This window comes from Arvicola amphibius, chromosome 4 (genome assembly GCF_903992535.2).
Source record: "Arvicola amphibius chromosome 4, mArvAmp1.2, whole genome shotgun sequence".
Classification (NCBI taxonomy): domain Eukaryota; kingdom Metazoa; phylum Chordata; class Mammalia; order Rodentia; family Cricetidae; genus Arvicola; species Arvicola amphibius.
Genome location: NC_052050.1, coordinates 106,777,259 through 106,781,083, shown reverse-complemented (window position 1 = coordinate 106,781,083; position 3,825 = coordinate 106,777,259).

Sequence of the window (3,825 nt, the reverse complement as noted above, 5' to 3'; positions counted from 1 at the left end):
TGAGAAAATCGAGTTATGGAGCTCATAGAAAGCCCAAGAATTATCTATTAGAGTAGGAAGGATGTGAATCCAAGCTGAGTTAAAAGACTGTTGTCTTTTCTCTCAGACAGGCTGCTGTGATCGAGCATGTAGCTCCTGATAGAGCACTTGCTTGAATGGAGCATCCATGCACTATATCCCCAGTCCTGCAAATGAACACTTGAGTAGAGAAAGAAATAAATAAGGAAATTCAGGTGCTGTTCTTACTTTGGAAGGAAATGAATTACATACTATCTAGTATTTACAATATAATGTACTTTGACATAGTATTCTGTGATTTCCTAAAATAGCCTTTCAATTTATAAGACTTCATTGCAGATGGCAGAGTTTTTAAAAGACAAGGGAGCAAATGTGGACTCAGTGGCTGAGCCAAACAGGTACAGTTCTTTCTACCTACAATTTCAGTGCTGTTCTGAGGGCAACAACTGCTGAAGTCAGGAATACAAAATGATAGGAAGGTTGGCTTAAGCTTGAAGGCACATGGTGAGATGGCCCAGCACATGTGAAGGGTTGGCTGGAAATAGATCCGTTCAGACCACAATGGAAGAACAGTATGCTGTACCAGGACTGAGTTTGTTAATAATCTGATTTTACTAGTGATTGTATGTTAATATAAGGAACTTCACATTAATGGTTACTATTTTGAAAACTATTGACTTAGTTTAATTTTTATTATCAACGAAATTTATAATCACTTTTAGTACTTCCACTCTCTTTTTATTTATTTTTTATTAAAATGCTTTATTTAATATAAATATGTTTAAGCAGTCATCTTATCTCTTTGATCACACATTGTTGCAAAGTGACTTTTGAATAGTCAAATACATTAGATTATCTATCATAACAATTAAATGCTATAATCACATGGGATACTTTTGTTCCAATCCTATCTGAATTGTTTTGATGTTGTGTTAGTGAACTGTGTACCCAAACTCCTGAAACAGCTAATATGGTTAGGAACAATTATCCATGGTGAGTACAAAGAACTAATACTGAAGTTCCACGGCTTTGCTGGGATCCCGTCAGCAGTGGCCACTGGACATGGTTCTGTAGAACAGGTCCACACAACAGGGGTGAAGTCCAACATGGAAGCAAGAAAAACATGGAGATTACGCTTCAGGAATCTAAACTTGAATTGTAACTTTGAGCTTAGCCACAGCTGCAAAAGAATGAGGATGGAGCAACTGCATTCTCTTCCTATGAGTTTTGGAACGGGCTGTGACTCAATGTCACAGAGCAACATTTGTTGATGGTTTGGCATCTGCTAGCAAACAGGTAAGTTACAAAATCAGTAACACATGTATGGTGTCAAAAATATGGTGGCTTGTGGGAGTGCTGGCTCTGCAATGGGTGCTTAAAGGCCCTGGTTGGTTCCTGTCCCACCAAGCGCATCTCTTGGGAGGGAGCATCCAACTCATAGTTAAGTGTTGAAACACAGTTTAAAGTTATTCTTAAATAAATGTCTAATATAAGTTATAATAAAAATGTAATAGGGAACTCAGAATTTTTGCAAATGTTTTTATATGAATATTAAAATAATTATCACTTTCTAACTACATCACAGAGAAGTTTCACTTGGGGAAGAGTCAAAATCAGTGCTTAAAACATCTGCACAGATTAATGCAGGTAAGACTTTTGATACTACATTCCTCTAAGTCACTGGTTCTCAAACTGTGGGTTGTGACCTTTTTGGAGGTCAAATGCCCCTTTCATAGTCACCGAAGACCATCCTGCATATTACAATTCATATCAGTAGTAAAATTACAGTTATTAAGTAGCAACAAAAGAATGTTACTGCTGGGGTCAGTGCAACATGAAGAACTATATTAAAAGGTGGCAGCACTAGTAGGGTCAAGAACTGTTGTTGTAAGTGGTTTAAACTAAGTAAATACATTGTAAAGAAGAGTAAAAAAGTTTAACTCCCCCAGAATGAAGTATGTAAATACAGAGCAAATGAAGAGGTCATTTCTAAGAAATTTCAGATACAAGACATATTGTCTGAAAACTATGGGTTTATTTATTTTGGGGCACTGACATATGGGCTATCAATGCACTAGAAGAAGGGGAAAAGGAAGGGGGAGGAGAACTTGAGGGAAAGGGATGATCTAGATGGGGAACGGACAGAGACAGAGAGCAAGGAAAGAGATATCTTGATTGAGGAAGCCATTTTGGGGCTAGCAAAAAAACCTGGCACCAGAGAAATTCCCATGAAACCACAAGGATGACCCTAGCTAAGACCCTAAGCAATAGTTGAGAAGGTGCCTGAACTGGTCCTGCCCTTTAGTCAGATTGATTACTATCTTAAAAGACATCATACAACCTTTATCCAGCAACTGATGAAAGCAAAGGGAGAGATCCATAGTGGAATACTGGTCTGAGCTCCCAAAGTCTAGTTGAAGAGTGTGAGGAGTGAGTATATGAGCTGATGTGGGATTTCCCTCTGTATTCTGTCAATATGTTCTATTACCATTGGTTAATAAAGAAACTTCATTGGTCTATGGAAGGCAGAATAAAGCCAGACAGGAAATCTGAATAGAGATGTAGAGAGAGAAGTGGCAGAGTCAAGAAGATGCCACTTAGCTACCAAAGAAGAGAGACACCATGTTGTTGCCAAAGAAGAGAGATGCTGGAACCTTACCAGCAGGTGGTGACACATAGATTAATAGAAAAAGAGTTAATTAGTAGTTAGCAACCTCTGCCTGAGTAGTCCAGAGTCAGCGAACTCCATGAAGGCAGGCCCTATCAGGCAACCTTGTGAGACCAGGTCCAATCCAGCAACCTCTGCTAGAACAGACCTGAGTCCTTGACCTCCTCTGGAGAAGGTCTGAGTGAGTGACCTCCATGGGAGCAGGCCTGAGTCAGTGATTTGCACCAGAGCAGGCCCAAGCCAGGGATTTCCATGGAAGCAGGCCTGAGACAACCATCTCCAAGCAACCAGGCCTGAGCCAGCAACCCCCATGGGAGCAGTATAGGGCCTGCAACCTCGTTGGAAGGAGGCCTAAGTGGGTAAACTCCTTGGGAGCAGGCCCAAATGACCTCTGGAATTGCAGAGCAACCTCTGAGGATGCCAAGCAACCTCTGAGAAGGTTGAGTGACCTCTGCGGTGACTGGAACTGTGGTCCTGACTCCACCAAGAGGAAAAACTATTGGAGCCTTGGATCCATTGGCACCTTGAAGAGTGATCACCAGAGACACAGCCTCAACTATACCAATTAGAGGAAAAAAATTGGTAGACAAGATAAGAACACACATAACACCACAAAGAACAACACAACACCAACAAAAACCAATGACTCTAAACAGCAAGTATTGAACACCCAATACAGATAAACCAGAAGAAAGTAACCAAAACAATAATTTTAGGAGAATGTTTGAGGCCTTTAATGAGGATATGAAAGGTGGAGAAAAAGACAAAATTTGGAAGAAACCAACAAATCCCTTAAAGAAAATGAAGAAAAAGCAATCAGACATGTGAAAGAAACATTTAAAGACTTGAAAACTGAAATAAATACAGTAAAGAAAACACAAACTGAAGGAATTATGGACACTATGAAAAGACCAAATCTAGGAATAATAGGAATAGAAAAAGGTGAGGTCCAACTTAAAAGCACAGAAAGTACATTCAACAAAATCATAGAAGAAAATTTTCCCAGCCTAAAGAAAGACATGCTTAAGAAAGTGCAAGAAGCTTACAGAATACCAAGAAGACTGAACAATAGAAAGTCCCTTCCCCACATAATAATCAAAACACTACATAAACAGAATAAAGGAAGAATATTAAGGGCT